This window comes from Cryptomeria japonica, chromosome 10 (assembly GCF_030272615.1).
Source record: "Cryptomeria japonica chromosome 10, Sugi_1.0, whole genome shotgun sequence".
In the NCBI taxonomy this organism is placed as follows: domain Eukaryota; kingdom Viridiplantae; phylum Streptophyta; class Pinopsida; order Cupressales; family Cupressaceae; genus Cryptomeria; species Cryptomeria japonica.
The window spans coordinates 874,753,397-874,777,135 of record NC_081414.1 but is presented as its reverse complement, the minus strand read 5'-3'; the positions used below and the strand labels follow the sequence as shown (position 1 = coordinate 874,777,135).

The following is a 23,739-nucleotide window of genomic DNA, read 5'->3' as shown; positions in this document are numbered from 1 at the left end:
AATAACAATCATACTCTAAGAATGCAACTTCGGAAGTTGTAGGCCATGATCATTAAGTGTAGCCTAATCCAACAAATATTTTATGAATATGAACCATTCATTATTCAAACAACAAATAAATTAATTTAAATGATAAATTAAAAGTTAAAGTCAATTAATATACTTCATTAAATAAAAGAAAAACACACATTTATGACATCAAGAGAAAATACATAAAAGGCAGAAGATAAGGATAAAGAAGATAAGGATAAATAAGATGATTAAGTGGGCTTGCTCCACTACATCTGGCCGTGAATATTGTCTCACGCCAGAAATTTTTCCCGTTCACCGATTTCCATCTCGCCGTTTTCCCTCAGAATTTTCGGAACTTATCATCCCTCCTATATTGTGGCTCATTCTGATAATCTCGAAACTCTGAGTAAAGGAAACGTGACTTAGCCAAAGTCTTTCACTTAAAACCTAAGGCGTTTCCTATCTTGACTATTCATTTTTGTCAGCAATTTTTTATTTCGTCAGGGCTTCAATAAATACTATTTCTATTAAAAACCATACGTTAGGAGAGGCAAAACACCATTTATTTTGTTTCTAACCCTACGGTGCCATTTCCCGTTGTTGCCACAGAGTGCCATTTATTTATGCGATTTTTTTTCTTGTTTATAATTAAAATTAAGGTATATAGTTATATTTTATAATTTTTCAATTAATTTCAAATTGTTTTAAAACATTATATATAAATATATCATAAATAATTATAATAATTTTATTTATGTTTAGACTGAAAAGTAATCTAATTTATTTAAAGTATTGTTTTATTTGGATTATGTTTTTCATATTTGAAAAATATTTTATAAGAATTTTTTTTTAAATATAAATATATAAATCCATTTTAATTAGTCAATAAAAAAGATTCCAATTTTTATCTTGGACATGTTTAAGAAATTTGTAAGACTATTTATGGAATGTTTTACATCTTGATGGTGGAGTGAATGGAATTGTCTTAACGACATGATGATCAAGGCTAATTAAATAAATGTGGTCAAAAAAGAAAAAAAGAAATAGATCAAGTATTTTCGAATAATTAAAATAAGTATTTGAAAATTAAGCATGATAGATACATGAATTTTTACCCTCCACCATGAAAACGTCAGAAGCCACCATTGATTCTAGGGATTGATTTCAAGGTGTTCAATCTATGAAAAGGATTAACTTTACAAATTTAATTACATTAAATACATTTATTGTTGATTGTTGGGCTATTTTCTTTACACCTATCAAAATCATAAAAAAAATGTATTATAAAAATATTTTGTGTAATTTCGGAATTTTAAATTAATTTGCATTATTTCATGCTTAGTTTTCCACATTTCAAAATCAATTCATTTATATGATATATTGTTATCCAAAATTGGATGATTAGATTTTGCTTTATCTATACACAACTCTCAAGTTGTGAATAAGACTAGAAACAATATTCCTACAATCTAGGTAAACTGGTAACATCGCATTTGCTAAAATGCTTCCGAATTTTCATTAAGTAGGACAATGAACGAGGCTTCCCTACGAAGTCCACTTGTTGAGCACACCAATGAATTTGTTATGGATTATTGTTAGCAGCTTCATTGTGATATTTTTGCATGTATATATATTTGCTTCACACACCAGCAAAGCTTAATAGAAGTGGAAGTTTTGTCAAATATTTTAATTGGTATTGCTCTTATACACCTCAATTAGGTGCAAGCACTAATTAATATAATAGATTGTGAGAGCATAAAGTTGCTATACTTGTGTAACACATTAAATCTTAAAATTGAACATTAAAAATAAAAAATAAAACATTTCTTATCAAACATAAAATCACAATAAAATATTCCTTACCACTACAAATAATTATGAAAGCAAACTTTAAAATTCTGAAATAAAGCATTGTTTATCAAACATAAAATCCCAATAAAATATTGCTTACCAGTACAAGTAATTATGAAAAAGAAATAAAACATAAATGCCTCTACTTGGCTCAAATTTCGTGTCAGTTCTTTACTATGGGACGGCGTACGTGCAGTCCAAGCTGGCTGGGATGAATCGGAACCATTCACATCCCGCAAATTTAGCTGATTTAGGTACCTACTGAACATCAAATAGCAGTTTTCGACCTAAGTGCAAAAGCCTGTTTGTTGAAATATTCAATCTTGCGATCCGTGCTTGAATAGGGACAGAGTCGCTGATGATGGGAAGACTTTTCGTATACCGCACTCACCGAAAATAGCTACACCATTAAATTACTCCAACGATCATTTATGATACCATTCCCCACTGATAGCTATTATTAGCTTATAAATATCAATACTTAGTTGCATAAGCAAGTATTCAGTGCACTCAGCCCTCGACAGTCAGAAAATATGGTTTTCTGCCTTTGATTACTGCAAAATTTGCTCCAGCAACTTTGCTGACCAGAAAAAGTAGACGGCATTTGATTTTCAGAATGTCGTTATGTTCAGCGTATTTTTCGATGGTGTCCGCAGTTGTGCTCCTTACATTCCTTGCCTTCTTTGATGCTTCAGCGAGAGCACACGTTCATCACTCCACATTTGTTGTATGTTCTTCGTATCTCTTTGGATTAGCTGCTTTGAACAATTATTATTAGAATTTAAGTTCTAGCACAGAATAATTACGCAGAATGCAGAGCTATTTTCCTAGGCAAGCTAAGGAGATTCATCATATTATTCTTTCAAGTAGTTAAAGAGATTTTTTAATTTGCTTAGGTCGTTCATCACGCACACAGAATGCAGAGTTGATTTGTTGATTTGTTTAGATTCATGTTCATCTGACATCACATTAACACTGGGTATTATTAAAAAAATCAGTGTTATTTCAGATGAGCCACCTAAACAAATAGATATTTAGCATGTGGTATTTAAATCAATCATGAATTAGTCTTAGACAGGTTAAGAAGATTTCTCATCTTAATCTTTTGATTTATTGGTATTGAGTAGCTAATAGATTTTTAATTTGTGATATAGCTGGTTTGGTTTATACAAGACACTCTAGATTTTGATTTGTTGGTGGCTCATCTGATATCACGCTAAGAAGTGGATCCTACAGAAAAATGATTGTGAACCACCTAAACAAATCGATACTTATGTGCTAATTGAACCACCCATAATTTAATTTATTCATAATCTACCAGTGTGATTTCCCATAAACCACGTATATTAAATCAATGTTTAGAATATGGTCTTTAAACCAGCCGGAGTTTAATCTAAACGTTGATGATATTTTTTTTGATGCATCTAAATCTTCTATACTCAGCATCTTGTTCATTAAGACATATAAAAGCAGATTTCTGGTAGGTATTATATATTTTTGCTTTGGATTTGGCCAGATTGAATCAACACCTATTACTAGGCTATGCCAAACCCATAGCAGAGTCACAGTGAATGGAGAGTTCCCTGGTCCAACTCTGTATGTACACAATGGCGACAGTATTAGAGTTAAAACAATCAACAAATCCAAGTACAATGCCACCATCCACTGGTAAATCTTGTCTCTCAATGCTTCACAGTCACATGTCACACTTCTATGCTGCTATACGGCCGTTTCTTGGCGTATGTAATATTCACAGTAAATGACATTAATATCATTAATTGTATATAAAAATCCTGCTATATATAGACTGTTTCTTATGCATAACGTTTTCAAATTCCGTTTCATTGCCCATACCATTTCATTTTTCTGTTTGTGGCAACAAACTGGTTGCAATTGTTTTTCAGGCATGGAGTGAGACAGATTCGCACAGCATGGGCTGATGGAGCAGGGTATATAACTCAATGCCCGATTCAAGCAGGAGGAAAATATACGTACAAATTCAGGATTATTGCACAGGAGGGAACCTTGTGGTGGCATGCCCATGTCTCGTGGCTGCGTGCAACAGTTCACGGAGCAATAGTTATCTATCCAATGAAAGGAAGATCTTATCCGTTTCCTCAACCCTATTCAGAGTTTCCCATCGTGCTAGGTAATCAAAATTGTTGAAATGCTCTGTTTTAGACTAATATCCTGTTTCATATTAGTTCCCTGTTTTTATGAATAGAAGTTTGCTGAAAATAAACTGCTGTTTAGAATTAAAAATGAAGAAAGCTTTATAAATTATTCTGATTAGGGTTCAGATTCTTGTAAGGAAGGGAAAATAAAATCATTAAGCATATCTAGTTGATACAATATGAGACGACCAAAAGAATCAAGGGTCCTTTATAACTCGTTAATTGCTTTCTTTTTCTTCTTTTACATATACATTTGTATTTTACTAATATAGTATTTTATTTTATTTTTAATTATTTAAAGAAAGTTTTATTTATTTATTTATATTGTTCTAAAAAAAATTTATTGTTTAAAAGTTATTTGGCTTATTTTAGATTTGGTACATTTTGTTTTAGTATTATTTAAGTGTTATTCAATTTTATTTATATTGTTTATTTATTTATTTTTTAAATGTCTTTTTTATTTATGGAGAGTTAATGTGTGTCTACAACATATTCTATTTTAACTTTAAGTTAAGAAAGATAAAGCATTAAGCACTTGAAAGGTCAACTAAAAGAATCAAAGCTTTTATTTGTTTCTTCTTAAGTAAGCATGGTTTTGAAAGGGTTTAAAATCTTGTACAAAGTATAAGAACAATAAAACAAGTCAAAACCATCCCCGCAACCACAAAGTAGGGCATGACCAGCAAGGACACAATAAAAGCTCAAACAATCAAGATAAATCTAGATTTGAATAAAAAATAGGTAACTTCAAACCTTCTTACAAAGACACTTCTTCCTATGTTGTACAGCAATCCATGAAGAGTCATCATAAAAAAACAAAAAAAAATTGATAAGGGAAAGAGGGCCCATTAGAAAGGATGCCACTAGCAAAAGAACAAGATGGAGAAGAAATAATCTAAGCTAAGACCTTGTCATCAAGGACCATGGATGAAGCAAAAGTCAGTCATTAGAAACAACCAACTAAGTAGTGATAGTTTTACAAACAATAAAGGCAATATCTTGAATCGTTGGAATGACACAAGAAATAGTTTTAACTAATATAAATATTTTATTGTTAGCTTATTTTACTTTAAAATTATTTATGACTTAATTTATTTATTTAATTTTTTTAGATAAAAAACATTTACTTGAAGAGTTGTTTTAAATATTTAAGATTTAGTATATTTTATTCTAGTACTATTTTAATATTAGTCTATTTAATTTACATTATTTACTTTATTTATATTTAAAGTGTTATTTTTTGTAAAGCGGAAAAATCGCGATCGAACCCTAGTTGCTCTCCCCTCTTCCAACTCCAAGGAGAGAGAAGGGAGATTCACTAGGGTTGATGGTTTTCACTTAGGGGAGAGACTTTACATTCAAAAGAGGGGTTGAAACCCACAAGATCCAATCCCACACAATGCAAGATTGGATGCTAAATGTGTTTCAAGGGTTAAGAAAGCAAGGCTACCCTCTTTTGTAAAGAATGTTGATAGAAGAATTAAGCTAGGAATGCATAGAAAGTGACAAAGATTCGCTTATAAACTGAGATAGGGATATAGGATGAAGCTGCGGACCTGGAATTAGCAGTAAAATGTCGATACAGCGCTGTCCTGCAAATTTGAGCAAAAGTTGTCGGGACGATGGTGCCCAGCGCCACGGTCCTCCGAAAAATCCGCGAAACGAAGGGGGATCTGTTCGTCTCTGCACAAGGATTCCAGATCTTCAATTTCAGACGTGTACCTGCCACCTACACACAGAAAAGCGAAGACGATTGGGGGGTTAGGGATTAGGGGTTTGCCTTTAGGTCAAACCCTGGTTTTGGAATTAACCAAGAAATGAGAAATTGCTGTAAATGTAAATGTATGTAATGTAAAACAAGTACTAATACCTTGTTGTAAGGATGTTTGTATCCTTATGTGCGAAGGTATAGATGTTGTTGTTTGTTGTATTGTTGTATGTTGTATGTAGCATGTAGTAAGTGATCTCCTCTTCAATGGTTGAATCCTTGTCTTGAATGCAACACTTAGCTTTGAATGGAGACTTAGAATGATCAATTGCTTGAAAGAATGCTTGAATGCTTGAATGCTTGAGTATAGTTTCCACGCTTCTTCCCATCATATCGAATGAAAGAGGAAAATGTAGTTTATATACTTGCCAATTAGGGTTAATAGACTGATTTTGCCGACTTTAGGCCGACCAGGAAAGATAATTTTCCAATTTGCAAACATAAAGACCCGAAGTCCAAAAGAGACCGGGCCCAAAATAGGACCCAGGGACCAGGGCGCTGGGTGCCCTGGTCCTGAAGGACCAGGGCGCTGGGTGCTCTGGTCCCACCTCCCGGGACAGCAGGGTGCAAAGGAGGTTCAGGCCAGGGTGCAAGAAAATGCAGTTTTTGGTGTCATAATCAGGTTTCGGGGTCCCCATTCAGGTTGCGCGTTGCGTCGCCATCGTGAAGACCCAAATGCAGTCAAAAATTGCAAGTGTCACAATTTTAGGATGCTACATTTAGCCCCCACTTTAGCAGGAGTATAAGCGTACGCCAATACTTCCGGTAAAGTACAAGGAAACAACATTGAAAAACTTTCACCACGTCAAGGAGGCAAGATACACCAAGCCCCCAGTGGACTAAGGATCTTACGACTTCGATTGACAAAGTAAAAGGGAAGATCACGAGGGAGAACCATGACTGTCAGTAGTAAGGTTCCCTCACTATGAGTCATGCAAGAAAGATATCAAAAATTTTCAAGGCAAAGCTAAATTTGTCAAGAAATTTTCAAGTATCTTGAAAAGATATGAACGGGATGTATGCCCCCCTACATTAAAGCGATCGCACACGCCTCACCGAGGGTGATTTCTTTAAGGTAGTGATACATATAAGAAATGAGAAAGGAGCATGTTATCACAAGGATTTAGCCCCCAAGTGTGAGATAAGCCCAAGGATAATAGACACAAAACACAAAGCACGAGGTGACTTCGCTTTCCTCGGGGTCAGTATGCTGTATGATAATTCATGTATATCATATGTATGTATGCATAATTGTTCTTGATTCCCCAATCAAGGAAGGTCACCTAGAAGAAGGGAACACATGTGTCTTTTGAGTCAACATGAGAGAGATCGAGAGATCTCAATGCTTTGCATCGTCCTCAAGTAGACAACACTAAGGACAACAAATAGAAGAATGAGAATAACACATAGAAGAAGTAACAACAGAGAGGGGGAGAGAATCTGCTATGCTAATGTAACTAGTCTAGCATGTCATCTACCCCCCGATCTTGCTGATCAATGTTTCGGGAAGGTAGGGAACACGCTAGAGGAGGAACATCCAACACAGCAGATGGAGCTATCACAAGATCCAAACAAGGGCTATGTTCATATCCCAAGCCACGGTGTTCTTGTCTAGGAGCTAGGATAAGTGCTTTAGAAAATTCGTTAGATAAATGGTTATCAACATCAACATATTCATATTCACTATCAGAATGAACAGGAGTAACATTTTCATCATGAATAACATTTTCATCTATATCATCATCAAGATTTATAAAAATACGATCTTTGACTCGCACAGGATCAAGACCATCATGCATCTTATGTTTAGGAGATTTCGGCTCAATCGTCGGCTGAGGAGAAAATGGAATAATGCTTGTTGAAGGTGTTTTTGGGGATTGCGAAGTTTGAGAAGCAGCTGCTTGAGCTCTAAGACGACGCTTTCGTCGGTGTTCACGTGCAGAACGATTTCATCTAGTCTTAGTAGGAAGTGGAGAAGATTGAGGAGGAGGAATGTTCTCATCCTTATCACTTGGGTGTTTAGGTTGTGGTCTCTTAGGCTGAAAAATAGGAGAAGAGGAAGGTCTCTTCTCTCCATAAGAGGAAGGAGGAGGAACTGCTCCATATAAGGGAGGAATATTTGGTTTTGGAAGGAGACCAAGTCCATCATGACGAGGAGGGATAGGTCTACTTTTAGGAAGTTTATTAATCATAGGCATAGTCACATCCATAGGGATGGGTTGGGAATCTTCTTGAGGAAAGACATTAGTTTTATCTTTCAAAGGAAGAACTTCCTTCTCAAGAATGATAGGAATGTCAAGTTTGGGTGTTCTAGGTTCACTTAGAGATAGGATCATATCTGTTTTCCACTTTTGATAAGATTTGAAAAGATGATCACTTCGCGGAGGAAGAGATTGGAATTGTTTAGGCCAAAAATAATCAATAGGAACACTAGAAGTTCTTTCAGCTAGTTTAAAGAAACTATGATTGACAGTAACAATTTCACCATTATGGGGAAATTTCAAACACTTGTGAATAGGAGAAGCAATAGTTTTCATGGAAGATAGCCAAGGATAGCCTAGCTTCACACGAAATTGTTCGGAAGATGGAATAATAGAAAAGTTCACATCAAGGGATTTGTTACGGACCTCAATAGGTAATGTAATAGAACCAATTGCAGGAGAAGAAAATGCATCAAATAATTTCACAATCACATCTGTTTTGTCATAGATCACTTGATTCAATTGCAAAGTAAAAAGAAATTCTTCAGAAATGACATTAACCATGCAAGAAGGATCAATAAGCACTCCACGGCAAGGTGTATTTTTGACTTTTACAACTATATATAAAGGACCATCAGGTGCCCTGATAGTTTCACTAGAATCAAATGTGATGGAAGGTTCTTTAGGGATTTTCTGCTGCTCTACAAAGTTAATCACATTCGGAGTCATGGACACAAGATCATCAGGTGAGACAGAGGAATCAGTAGTATCAATCGCATTAGAGGTATGAGAAGGTAATGGATCAGTAAAAATCTGAAGATTTTGGTTAGGAGGAGCTACAGATGTGTTGCCTCTATCATTCACTCCAGAAACAGAAATAGTATTATTATCAATCAAATCTTGAATTTTCCCCTTTAAAGAAAAACATTTTTCAGTATCATGCCCAGGTTGACGATGAAATTGACAAAAAGATTTGTTATCAAAATAAGGTGAATTAATCTTTGTAGGATCAATTTGCCTTATAGGAGGAAGAGTAAGCACATTTTGTTCCAATAACTTATTCATAATACTATGCAATGATTCATTCAAAGGAGTAAACTTTCTTTCTCTCTTGAAAAACTTAGAAATAGGAGACACACCTGATGCTGCATTCACATTGTTGTTGATGATGTTTTCATTGAATTTAATGGACTCTCTGTTCGGTTTAAACTTCCCAAATGGTTGTTGACTACTATCACCCTTATCACTCGGAGCCATAGGATGTGATTGTTCCATTTGACTCACAGTCAGTTGATAATTGTGAAGAGTTGCGCACAACTGTTGGAAAGAAGTAAACTCAGAAAATAGGAGTTTGTCTCTAATGTCTTTTTGTAAATTAGAAATAAAGATTCTTTGAATATCATTGTCAGGCACTGGAAAGGAAATTTGAGCATACAAATGCTTATATCTACCAATGAAATCAGTCACTTTTTCTTTAACACCTTGTTTACAATGCATTAAATCAATCAAAGTAACTTTAGGACTTATATTCTTTTGAAATTGTTGAATGAAAGCATTTGCCAGTTGTTCGAAAGAAGTAATAGAATAGGAAGGCAACGAGCAATACCATTGTAGGGCTTTGTCTCTTAATGTTCTAGTAAACAATTTTGCAAGCAACCTTTGGTCATAAGCAAAATCAGTACATATTGTTTGAAAGGTCTTAACATGTGTTAGAGGATCACCCTTACCATTATAAAGCTCCAAATGTGGAATTTCAACATGTTTAGGGGGAATAGCTCGAACAATGTCAAGAGAAAGTGGGCTCGCAACATCAAATGTGGGCACACTAAACTTGGATTGATTCATAGAGGCAATTTGTTGCTGTAAAGAAGAGACAGTTTGTACAAGATTGTTAATGGTCGCTTCAGTTGAAGAGTTCATATTAGACGTGTTGGATTGTGATGGATGTGTTATGTTATTGAAAGAAGGTAGAGAGTAAGGTGGTGGGACACTATGATAGTTAGTCATAGGAGATGATTGGAAAGGAGGAACACTACAAGGAGGAATGGAAGGGTTAAATGAATTGCCCCCTTGCGTCATGTTCATTTGTGGTGATATAATAGGCACACTCATTGAAGGAATGAATGAAGAAGTTGGATTGATTGAAGGAAGAGGGTTAATTGAAGAAGAGGGATTGCCCCCATGACTGGTGATCATAGGAGGAATGTCTTGTGTTGAAGTAGTCATTATGTTTGATGTAAAAGTAGGTATGCTAGCAATAGAAGTCGTCAAAGGAATAGAATGATTGACTTGAGTAGGAGGTTGTGTATAACCTAAGGTTTCGGCACAACTTTTCATAGGCATCACATTCGAACCCACAATGTGTGCAATACCACGCAAAATATCAATTCCATTCTTATCACTTTGAAGCATACGTTTTAGACCCTCAATTAAAGGAAGAGCTTGACTATCAGGGTATTCTTGAGACATCCATTGTCGAAAATCGTCAAATTGGTTATCCAATTTTGAAAGTTGTTCTACAGAAACCTCATGGAGAGCTTCTTCATCATTAAGAGGATTAGAGGAATTACCCATGTCCTCGTTAAAAATACCATTCAAATTAGGTTCCATCTCCTCAGTAATTAAACCTTGGAAGGACTTAATTCTAAGGCTTCGTCTAACGGGAATAGTGTAAGTAGGGCTTACTGTTGTAAAACTCATGCACTAAAGAGAGAGAAGATTTTGAATTTTAGAGGTAGCAAATTTCAGTAAAACCAGCCAATCTTTTAGATTTAAGCTGTTAAATACAATCAGGACAATCTCCCGAAATTTCGGAAAAAATGTCCGGGACCGTGGCGCTCGGAGTTCACACGGTCCTCGCAACTTTTTTCGAAATTTGCAGGGATGAAAGTTATGATGATTTTACAGCTAACCTAAAAAAATTGAGTGATTTTACGATCTGTAGATAGGCCAAATTAAAGTTGCAATCTCAAAATTGAACCCTACCAAGATTGTCGAAAAATGCAAAATTTGATTTTTGAAAAAGAGAGGGAAACTGACATTTTGAATTTTATGATTTTAGAGGGAATACCAAAAGCAATGCAAGTTTTGAAATTTGAAAGTTGACTCAATTTCACACAAAATTCAATTTTGAAAGCGGAAATCAAAGTTGTTGTAATTAAGCACTTAATTTCAAAAGTCACAAATTGCAAAAATTTGAATAAAGCATTGAAATTTCGAATGAATGCTAACACACTTTTCAGATTTAGGACTATAAGAAACACAATTTTGACACAAATTTCAATTTCAACAATTTTTGAATGATTAGAAGCCTCAATCCAAGCAATCGCTAGACCAGCTTTGACTGTAATTTTGAAGGTGTTAAAATTGATAAAATCAGCCAAAATTCTGGATTTTAGCAGAAAAATACCGTAAGATCTCGCTCCCGAAATTTTGGAAAAAATGTCGGGGACGATGGCGCTCGGAGTGCACACGGTCCTCGCAACTTTTTTCGAAATTTGCAGGGATGAAAGATATTATGGTTTTATTGCGGAATCCAAAGTTACAGCCGATTTGGAAATGTTTTGATTAGTGAAATTGTCGGACAAAGGTTGAATCAAGAGGGTTTCAAAAATTAGGGTTTTGACACTTAACCACTTAATTTTCAAAATTAAAGCACAAATATGAATTGATAATTTGTAATAGAAGGGCAGATCTGAAACAAGCATTAACAATTAAACATTTCACAAGTTTAATTACTTAAAAAGAAAATTTAGGGTTTTTATGCAATTAACCTCTAAAATTTTGCAAAAGATCAAACATGGAAATGTAATCAAGGAATCCAATTTTCAGATCTAATTATGAATAATCAGAAAGGATGTTCACGTCGGGTTCACCAAAATGTAAAGCGGAAAAATCGTGATCGAACCCTAGTTGCTCTCCCCTCTTCCAACTCCAAGGAGAGAGAAGGGAGATTCACTAGGGTTGATGGTTTTCACTTAGGGGAGAGACTTTACATTCAAAAGAGGGGTTGAAACCCACAAGATCCAATCCCACACAATGCAAGATTGGATGCTAAATGTGTTTCAAGGGTTAAGAAAGCAAGGCTACCCTCTTTTGTAAAGAATGTTGATAGAAGAATTAAGCTAGGAATGCATAGAAAGTGACAAAGATTCGCTTATAAACTGAGATAGGGATATAGGATAAAGCTGCGGACCTGGAATTAGCAGTAAAATGTCGATACGGCGCTGTCCTGCAAATTTGAGCAAAAGTTGTCAGGACGATGGCACCCAGCGCCACGGTCCTCCGAAAAATCTGCAAAACGAAGGGGGATCTGTTCGTCTCTGCACAAGGATTCCAGATCTTCAATTTCAACCGCGTACCTGCCACCTACACACAGAAAAGCGAAGACGATTGGGGGGTTAGGGATCAGGGGTTTGCCTTTAGGTCAAACCCCGATTTTGGAATTAACCAAGAAATGAGAAATTGCTGTAAATGTAAATGTACGTAATGTAAAACAAGTACTAATACCTTGTTGTAAGGATGTTTGTATCCTTATGTGCGAAGGTATAGATGTTGTTGTTTGTTGTATTGTTGTATGTTGTATGTAGCATGTAGTAAGTGATCTCCTCTTCAATGGTTGAATCCTTGTCTTGAATGCAACACTTAGCTTTGAATGGAGACTTAGAATGATCAATTGCTTGAAAGAATGCTTGAATGCTTGAATGCTTGAGTATAGTTTCCACGCTTCTTCCCATCATATCGAATGAAAGAGGAAAATGTAGTTTATATACTTGCCAATTAGGGTTAATAGACTGATTTTCCCGACCTTAGGCCGACCAGGAAAGATAATTTTCCAATTTGCAAACATAAAGACCTGAAGTCCAAAAGAGACCGGGCCCAAAATAGGACCCAGGGACCAGGGCACTGGGCGCCATGGTCCTGGGGGACCAGGGTGCTGGGCGCCCTGGTCCTGAAGGACCAGGGCGCTGGGCGCTCTGGTCCCACCTCCCGGGACAGCAGGGTGCAAAGGAGGTTCAGGCCAGGGTGCAAGAAAATGCAGTTTTTGGTGTCATAATCAGGTTTCGGGGTCCCCATTCAGGTTGCGTGTTGCGTCGCCATCGTGAAGACCCAAATGCAGTTGAAATTGCAAGTGTCGCAATTTTAGGACGCTACATTTTTATATGTGTAGAGTTATTATTTGTCTAAAACACATTCTATTTTAACAATTGAATGTGAAGCAATAGGTTGTTTTAAAATAATCAATATATTGTATTGAATTATATACCTAGAAGTATTTTTTATCAACAATGTTTCAATTCCTATCACTATCAATATATCCAATAAGTTCAAGCCTGATGTTTTCCCTTCAAGATCTATGTAAAACATCTTTGGAATGTCTACTTTAATGAAATAAAATCCATTATCTCATAAACTTTAGTTCTCATAAAAGATTTGATCATCTTGGACCTGAACTGATCAACTCCAATTATTCATTCACTCTTGTTTTGAATTTATTAATTGTAATTTTATCGTCCCTATTAAAAATCAAACCATCAATACATAACCAAACTATCCATTTTTATTTTTGTTTAATTAAGTATTTGAGTGCTTAAAAAATCCATTCTCAATGCGGCTATACCATGCCCTAGGCATTTGCTTGATGCCATATATTTTTTCCTGTAAATTATACTCTTTTCATTCTTATCCTTGTCTAATCCTTCCAATTCATGATCTCTTCTTCTAACACCTCTATTGCAAAACCAAAATTAGCATTTATCTAACATATTTTTTAGTGTAGAGTTGTAAATTCTAGAATCATTTCCATTGTGTTAAGCATTTCCACATACATTTTTATTACTTGGTTGAAATGTTACATATTCTATGCATTGTAATTTTCTGTATTCTCAGTGTTTACTTCTAATTTAATTGTTTAAGTAGTGTTTACAAACATATATTTATTTTAATTATAATTGCTACATCCACTATCAGAATATAACAAACTATTTATAATACTTTCGATAACACTTGAAGTAATATAAGAACCCCCCCTTCCCCCCTCCCCCTCCCCCACCTCAACATTGGATGACAAAAGATGAACTTTGACAGGTCTTGTTATGGTAACTTGGGTCAGGAAGGAGGGGGTGGTGTGATCAGGGATCCATGTGGTCACTTGATCCTTTCTTATGCTGCCAACCTTGGTGTCCAAACCTCCAGCATAACGAAAGTGGTGATCGTGTTTCACAAGCTTGATGTGGCAAGAGAGATGGGTATTTCTAAACTCATTGTGGAAGGTGGTTCTTGTAATACCATTATGATGCTTGATGAAAAAAGCTACATTAGACTACAAAGCTACTCCTATCATTGAAATGTGTCACTTCCCCTGCCTTACATTTGATGAAGTTGAATTTTCCCCCATGCAATGCAAGAGGAATAGGGTGGAAGATAAATGAGCTAAGATAGGCACAATGGTTAATAATTTGAAAGTTTGGCTCCAAATGCATGAGGTACCTCTTGATTCTCGTGCCATGATTTCAAATGACTTATTCATTAATGATGTATAATCCCAAGGCTTCTTTTTTAATATTTTTTATTCTTACCCTTGCCTAAGTTCCAAGTTGGTTAAGGTGGTGAGATTTTATTTTCGTGGTTACCTACCATAGTTGTTTTTCAGACTTCTCGCTTTGACATTGTGGCCTCTGGGTCTGCAAAGATGGGAGAAGATTTGAATTAGATTGAACCAAAGGGGTGTTTTGAGTTCAAAAAGAATGGCAAGTTGTGGGGAAAGGTTATCTAGGGAAATCTACACTTGTATGTGGAGGGCATGGCTAGACATGACCATAAACTCTCTACTGCGTTTGGTCAAAACTGGAACAATGACACTATGAAGCTCGGAAGTGTTACTTTTGAGGTTACTAAGAAGATCATTAAGAATATTACTAGGTTGGCTCTGGATGGTGTCGCCTTCCCTAAAAAACCTAAGGGGAACTACAAGGAAGACTGTGATCGGTTTTTTCAACTTGGTGAAGGCGTCTCCAAATTGCAAAGTGGTTACAATCATGAAGAGCTCTTGGGTATATGGAAAGAGGTTGCCCTGCTCTTAATGAAATACTTCACACTTGATTGCAGGAAGAGGAGATTTCAACTTCATCTTTTCCCTATGGTAAACCATCTGTGTGATGGGGTAAGGATGAACTTACCTTGTTGGGTTTTGTCTTCCTTAACTCAATCTATTTCTAGGGATATTGCTAAAGGAAAACCCCCTTGCACCAAGGTCTTATTCATAGGTTGTATTATTTTCACTTGGACCAAAAGCCCTCGTGTGGGGTCCCTATTGGTGAAATTGGGTTCACTTTTGATCCCAAATTGTATGTTGACCTTATTGTGTCTCCATCCAACTCCGCCAAAGTGTCCCACGCGGGCTATAAATTGCCCACTAGAAAAAATCCCACTCGCATGGCCAAATTTAGGGCCATTGCTGCTTCTAAGAGAACCCTATTGAGGAACCCTCATTGGAGGAGCATACGGAGGTGGAAATTGTTGAGGATTTGGAGTCTGATTCCATTTACTCTAACAAATCAAACTCCCTTGAAACCATGGGTTTTGATTGGTCCCCTACCAAGAATGTTGTTGATGATTTTAACCCTCCCTCCCCCAATAAACCCTCCCCCCACTAAGCCCTTGAGCTCATCACTGTCCTCACCAAGCTTATGAAGGATATCCATGATGATGTACAAAGGTAGGATGCATTACTCAAGTGGCTTTTCAGGCTGATGAATATTACTATTAGGAATATTAATAAGTTGGAGGTGCTTGTTGAAGCCGAAGCTAAGGTTAATACCTGAGTTGAGGGTGGAAATGACAACAAAGTCTAGAAAGCAGCCAATGATTTCATTGGTATTGCGGGTAACTAAGACAAGATGAAAGGGAGACTTGATGACCTGGATTCTAAGATAAAAATGACTAGAACAAAAGCTAAGTTGGAAGAAATTTGGCATGCCTAGGAGGCCCTTAATTCTAAATTCAAGGTGGCCAACTCAACCTATAAGAATGCAGCCAATTTACACTCCTCTCTACTAGCTATTTTGATCATTCAAGCTAAGATAAACATGATAAGAGAGAAGAAGTGCAAGCGATCAGAGGCCATGATTTTTGGTGTTGGTCCTTCAGACTCTATGGTGAAAGATAACCTAGATTCGACTCTAGTTTCTTCTGGCTCTAGTTTTGGGTCTTCTAAAAAGGTTTCATTTTTTGATAAAGTTTTAAGCTTATGCTAGGATAAAAGTTCCCCCATGCATTTGGCCATTCCTTTGTGCCTTTCATGGGTGGTTGTGCTATTTTTTATGTTCTAGTATTTTGTTCTTGGTTCTATTCTTGCCGATCTTTTAGTTTTTATGCTAGTTCTCGGGTGTCCCTGCTAGTTTTTTGCTATGTTTTAGTGGGGTTTTTTGACTGGTTGTGCATTCGTCATGTGGTCCACATGTCGCTTCATAGATTTGTAATGGCACGGGCCTATCCCACTTTTATTAATCAAAACACTTGAAGTAATATAAACATGCAACCATGTTCTTCATTTTTTATTTATTTTTAAAAATGTGCACTGTACTTAGTTGAATAATAGGCTTCTTCCAATAATGAGTTCATTTCTGCAATAACGGTATTGGGCATGTTTGACTTAGCACACCTTTGATCCCTCTTTTATGCATAAATATTTCTCCTTCTTATTTTACCTACTTCATGGTAGTTTCAATTGTTTCTTTCTTCTCCATTATAATTGTTTGTCATGTCTCTTGGAAATCCTCTTCCTCCTCTATCTTTATTGTTTCATATTTATACACACTTAGATGTGTTCCTTGCTAAAATTTCTCACTCATTTATGTTTATCCTTTGTTTCCTTTGAGGTGACATGATTTAAATACTTACCGAGGGAGGTATTTTGTTATATTTTCATTTTTTGGTGGTATTGTAAAGTTCCCATAAGCTCTTCTTCAATCGCTATTTTTGACAAGTTCTATTCCTTTCATGGAGCAACAAATTGAATCAAACTCCCTTTGTTAAAAATAAATTTATTAATTATGAATCTTTCATTTGTAAGTTTAAAAAAATCCTCAACATTTATACTTTTTATTAATATTACTTTGATAGTGTCTTGATACACATTTTTGCAAAGTATAGCACATTTTATTGGACATAGTTATTTCTAAACCTCTTAGAATTATATTAACAAATAAATTACTTGTTGCATATAAAACTTAACTTTATCATGCCTCTTTAACTTTTCTTAGAGATGATCATTTTTTTGAGTTCTATTATTATTTTTTTCTCATTTACTTGACTAAGTTTTGTAAATCTTGTAAACTAAATAATTTTTTCATCCCAATGCTCTAATAATTATGGTTTCTTCTTTTTTAACTACCAAATTTTTAGTTGTGGGAAATTATTGATAAAAATAACAATTGTAAATTAGATATAAAAAAAATCCAATCCATTGTTTAATGAGTGTGACCTTATATAGATTTGTTGAAATTATACATTTCCATTCTATATAAGATGTGCTATTTTAAATTAATTCTTTATTTAATATTAAAAGAGCTTATTAAAAATATTCTTTTATTTAAATTTCAAGAACAAATAATAATGCATTATATATAGTACTAATTATAATTTTGCATAAAATGTGTAATTCTTTTAAAATTATTGAACTTTCTTTGTAGATAATTTTACGTAATAGTTCAATACTTTTTAGAACAAATAATATATTATAAAATATTATAAATCATAAAATGTTCTCACAAATTAAATATATTTTTCTTAATATAATTATACAAAAAAATTGAGACACTTGATAATATTTTAACAAAAATTGGAAAAATATTTATGTTTTTTTTTGTTGCTATGTTCTATTGTTTCATAAATATACATGATTTTTTTTTGAATGATTTGATAGCTATTGACATTGCAACTCACATTTTTCAAAATAAAAAATACCTAGTTATTATGTTGAGAGACATTTAGCGGCAATAGAGCATGGATTCTTGTGTTGAGATCATATACATAGAAATTAAATACAATTTTTTTTTTTAAACTGCATATAACATCTATATTGACGTTAGATGCAAATATAAATTACATCATAATATTGAGAGACTACAAGAATATAAGGCTTAAAAAGCTTGAATAGAGAAACCTAATAGGGGAGAAGAACTCAACTCTAAGTATGCGAATAAAACTAGAATACAATTGATATATTTTTAAAATTATAATATCTCAACAATAAAATAAAATAAATCTAGGGATGACCCCACAATGTAGTGGTTAGCTATGAGCCTCCATAAAAGCTAAATATTACTGCTTTTTCTGTGATTTATTTAAAAAATAAAATAAAATAAATCTCAATTAATTTAAGTTTTATGTGTTTATATATATGTAGTAAATAAAATACTTGTTAAGCAAAAAAAACTAACTCTTTAATAAACATAATTTAAGATCTAACATTTTTTTAAATATTTTTTCTAATACAAGCTTATTGTTTAGATAATATTTTACTTTTCTAACTTTTGAAGGTTTACTTTCTTTAAACTAATTAGAATTCATTCAATCTAGTTGCTATAAATCTACAATATACAATGCGAAACAAAGTTATGGATCCATATAAAATTCACAATTATGTTGTAAAGTACTTTCTTAATAGGATCGAGATTTAAAACAAAAGTTAGTTGTTGAATTTTAATATTATATTTTATATTATATTGCTCACATATAGTTTATACCATTGCTAGTATTTATATTTTTTGAACTTCAATGATAGAACACTTCAAAGAGAAAATAAAAGGTATTAGGTTGAGCTCGTAGTTGGTTCATAAATAATTTTATATGGTATAAAAGTCAACATCGGAAAAACTAGACCAAGCTAGGATCCATAAGTACTTATAGTTTGACTCAAGGGGGATGTTGAAAAATGAGTCACACCCACATGAAGATGGACCGAATTCCATTAGGGCTTGTAGTTATGAGGCTTGTCATTTAGTGGTAGAACAACCTACCAACAAATGGGATGTCCTAGATTCAACACTTAACCGATCCATGAAAAGTTTAACAATGCAACTATCATAAATCTTGGTGATGTCCTAACCAATTTTGGATTCTATAAGGTATATTTAAATTTGAATTCCACTTGATTTATTATACTAACACAAAGCAACAAATATTGTACTTCAGTTAAGAAGTGAAAATTATTAAATACTTAATAGGATTCATTGATGCCACAAACGTCAAGGACAAGCAACCCTACCAAAATTCTATTGATGGAATTTCCTATTCTTTATTACATGATTTGAAAGGTACTTTAATGCAATTTAATTTGTACCCTGATGCACATACAAGGAAAAATTAAAAGACCCAACAATTCAAAACAAATATTTTACTAACCTATTCACCAATTCAAATAAAAATCTCTCTATTCTCCTATTTCTCAATGGCATGCCCTTTGAAACGGGCATTTGTGCATTTTTTTGGTTTAATTCAAGCTCAATTAAAAAAAAATTCCACCACCAAAAATGCAATTTCATTAAACATTAACATATATGTAAAATCAAAGCTCTAATTGACGAGAACTATATTAATAATGAGCAAGTTGTGTATTTCATGATCATAAGGGATCCCTCAACATTCAAATATATAATCTAATGATTTTTTTTCCCCATTTTTGGTAGAAGTAACAAGCATTTAGAATTCAGATTGAGTAAAAAAGAAAGATTTCTCATTTCCATTTCATGTTATTTTAATTGCTATAAGTTTGTTCACGTTTATCTTGTTTTATTATATTATATCAAAATAAAAAAAATATGGATAGTGACATTAAATTTAACACAGTAAAGGATGGTACAAACTTATCAAAATTTTGAAGTTTCTATATGGTTAAATTTTATTTGAGCATATTAAAATAAGATATAAAATGACAAGTTATCAAAAGTAATAGGTTGAATAGGGAAACATAGATCTTAGCTATCAAGAACTAGCTCTTTGTCTATTGACAATTATTTCTTTATTAAAATGATATTTATATGATAGCTAATTTTTATTCTTAATAATCAATGTCAAGAGCAATGAAATTGTCATTATCTAACCAATTAGGAGCACACTTTTCATGAGGCTATTACTAGATAGAACTTCTATGAAGCTATGGAAACCAACCATGAGTATTATGTCTGAATTCCTATGTTGGGGTAGATAAAAATCATGAGAATCATGTCCACAATGATTTTGACTATGCTCATGCCAACAATCTTAAGGAGGGAGAGGGAGAATAGAAGGACTAAAACATTATTCTAGTTATCAAGAAGGACTTATAAGTGATCAATGTCAAGCACAACTTTATTAACTTATACTTGTATATTCATCAGACTATTACTATTAGAGAAAATCATAAGTTTATTATACATTAAAAAAAGGTGAGTTATGTAATTCATAGTCACCTTCAACATGTAAACGTATTATGGAGTAAGTTTTTTTTTAATTCCTTTTTAGTCAAAAGAAATTACAAGCATTAATAACTAACAAGTAGTAAAAAAAGAAAGCTTGTTTATTTCCATTTCATTTTATTTTAAATGCAATAAATAAGTTTGTTCATTTTTATTCTGTTTTATTGTTTTCTATGTACATAAAAAAAGAATACAGATAATGACATCAAATTCAACACAATAAAAGATTGTAGAAATATACCAAATTTTGAAGTTTCTATATAATTAGGTTTTAGCTAAACATATTAAAATATGATATAAAATGATAAATAAACAAATTATTAAATAGTTAAAATTATAAGTTGAATAGAAAAAGATAAGTCATAATTATGAAGGTGGTCTTAGCTATTTAGAACTAGCTCTTCATTTATATTTCAATACCTTCTTTACTAATGTATTCTCTATTTGGTAGCCAAGATTTATTCTTGATTTGAGACACAATCAATGAAGCAACAAAATTTATACTATCTTTTAAATTAGGAACACCCTTCTCATGAGGTTGTGACTAGATAGATCGCCAATGAAGCTATAGAAACCAGCCATGAGTATTAAGTCTGAAGCTTTATATTAAGATAGATAAAAACATGAGAATCGTGTCCACAAATATTATGAGTATGCCTATGCCAACTACATAAAAGAGGGGACTAATTTTTGTAAGAAGGAAAAGTTTGTAGAACTTTGGCAACACAAGATGCATTACTCTACTCATCTAGAAGTACATATAGGTGAACGACCTCAAACACAACTTTATTAACCTGTAAGTTAAAAGAATGTTGATTGTATTGAAGTCCGTCTAATTTGTAAATCGATTATTTAATTAATTTTTATATTGTTTAGAGATCCATAATATAACCTACCTTTATCAAATAGGAGAATGGTGGAACAAAGATCCTGAAGCAATCGAAAGGCTCTCAATTCAAACAGAAGGTGCACCTAATATATCCAATGCCTTTCTCATCAATGGTCAGCCGGTAGATCTCTATGCTTGCTCCAAATCAGGTATAGAGTACTTTTTAGTCACAGATAAACTCTAATGTTAAGGACTCAACATGGAATTGATAAACTAACTATTTGCATGCAGGAACAACTAAAATATCAGTACAACGAGGAAAAACATACCTTCTACGTATTGTCAATGCTGCAGTCAATAATCATCTCTTTTTCAAGATTGCATCACACAATCTCACAGTGGTAGCAGTAGATGCTTGCTACACAAAACCATACACAACAGAAATAATGCTTATAACCCCTGGCAGTAGATGTTCTTCTCACAGCCAATCAAGCAATAGCCAAATACTACATTGCTGCCAATGTATACACTACCCAATCTATTGGATTCTTTGATAACACCACAACAACTGCCATTCTTAGCTATGTGGGTTACCATTCTTCTGCCACCCCATCTCTTCCACAGTTTCCAACATACAATGACACTGCAACTGTCACTAAATTTAATAAAGGATTACGAAGCCTAGCTTCACCAGAGCACCCAATAGAAGTTCCCCAGAGCATTGATGAGAAACTCCTAATAACCGTAGGATTTGGTTTATTTCCCTGTCGAACTAATGTGACCACCAACTGTCAAGGCCCTAATAATACCAGAATAACTGCTAGTATGAACAATGTATCTTTTGTCCTACCACATATAGCCATACTTCAAGCTTATTATTTTGGTATTAATGGTGTCTTTACCACTGATTTTCCTTCAAACCCACCAATTGTGTTTAATTATACAAGTGACAATATACCCAGAAGTCTTTGGTCACCAATCACTGGAACAAAAGTTAAAGTGCTAAATTATAATGCTACAGTTCAGGTGGTGTTCCAAGCAACGAATATCTTCCAGCATGATGACCATCCAATGCATATTCATGGTTATGATTTTTATGTTGTGGGAGAGGGCTTTGGTAACTACAATGGTCGAACAGATCGTCTCACATTCAATTTGGTTGATCCACAAGAATGAAATACTATGGGAGTTCCTGTTAGTGGGTGGACTGCTACCAGATTCAAAGCTGACAATCCAGGTGACAAAACATATAGCTTTCAATTATTCTCTCAAAATTAATGATGCATATCTTCAAATTAAAAACTGAAGAATATGTGAAAAAACCATGTTTTCTTTTGCAGGTGTTTGGTTTGTGCACTGTCATTTTGATGATCATCTAACTTGGGGATTGAATATGGCGTTTGTGGTGAAGAATGGCCATGGTCATTTGGCAAGCTTGGAGCAGCCTCCTTCTAAACTCCTGAGATGCTAGCTCCACAAACCATGTCATCTCAATCAGTCAGTAGTCGTTAGTTTAACCACCACGATGCAATATTATTGTAATGACTATTATTTAACTAGTTATTAATAATTGTATTTGATAGCAAATTACAAATTAGGAGCTTTATTTTTTAAAGTAAATTTGCAAATTAAAATAATTACAAATTCTTTTCAAATGAATTGTTTTGAATTTATTTGGTTAAAAATTGAAATTGACCTGTAAAGAATTATTATATTCATAATGCATATGCTGAAAATTGTTAGGTGATACTCGACATAATTTAAATAATTTCAATAGCCATTTCTAAACTCATTTATCCTCCTAAGTCATTATAACAAAAGAGCATAATTTTATTATGAAATATTACTATTGTTCAAACATATACTTTTTAAAATATTATAAAATCGTTTTAAAAAATATAATTTTATAATTTTTTTATATTATTATTTTTAAAGTTTGAATTTCTATTTTTTCAATGATTTTTTTGTCTTTTAGTGATTTTAATAATTTAAATTTTTTTTAAATTACAAACTTAAATATTTTTCATTTGATAATTAATAAAGTGTTTCTATTACATTTTGATATTATTTTTATTAAAGTGGTGGTTATAGTTAATATTATGTAATGTGATAAAATAATATAATATTAAAATAATAATTAAGAATTAGATTTAAGATTAAGATTTTTATAAGTGAATATGGTTATTGGTTAGAAGGGGACAATTCATAAATATAGAATGAATAAATAATAAGCTTTCAATTAGATATTGTAATGAAAGGTCTTTGTCAAAGTCTTCAAAAAGGAAGAGAAAACCCAAGATGAGAATATAGATATAAATAAGGGGCATTGCATTAACAAAATGATACTAAAATATAAGGGATCATATAAAGATCTATCTATGAGTAATTTTATTTTTTCTCATGAAACCTTTGTATGCAACTTATCATAAGATTGAATGGACATCAA

At 33.5% G+C, this 23,739-nt stretch overlaps 1 pseudogene; it reads left to right on the top strand.

Moving 5' to 3' along the window:
* The first annotated feature begins 2,268 nt into the window (after window positions 1-2,268).
* LOC131065024 (laccase-12-like) lies at window positions 2,269-22,952 on the top strand (annotated as a pseudogene).
* Window positions 22,953-23,739: the final 787 nt, after the last annotated feature.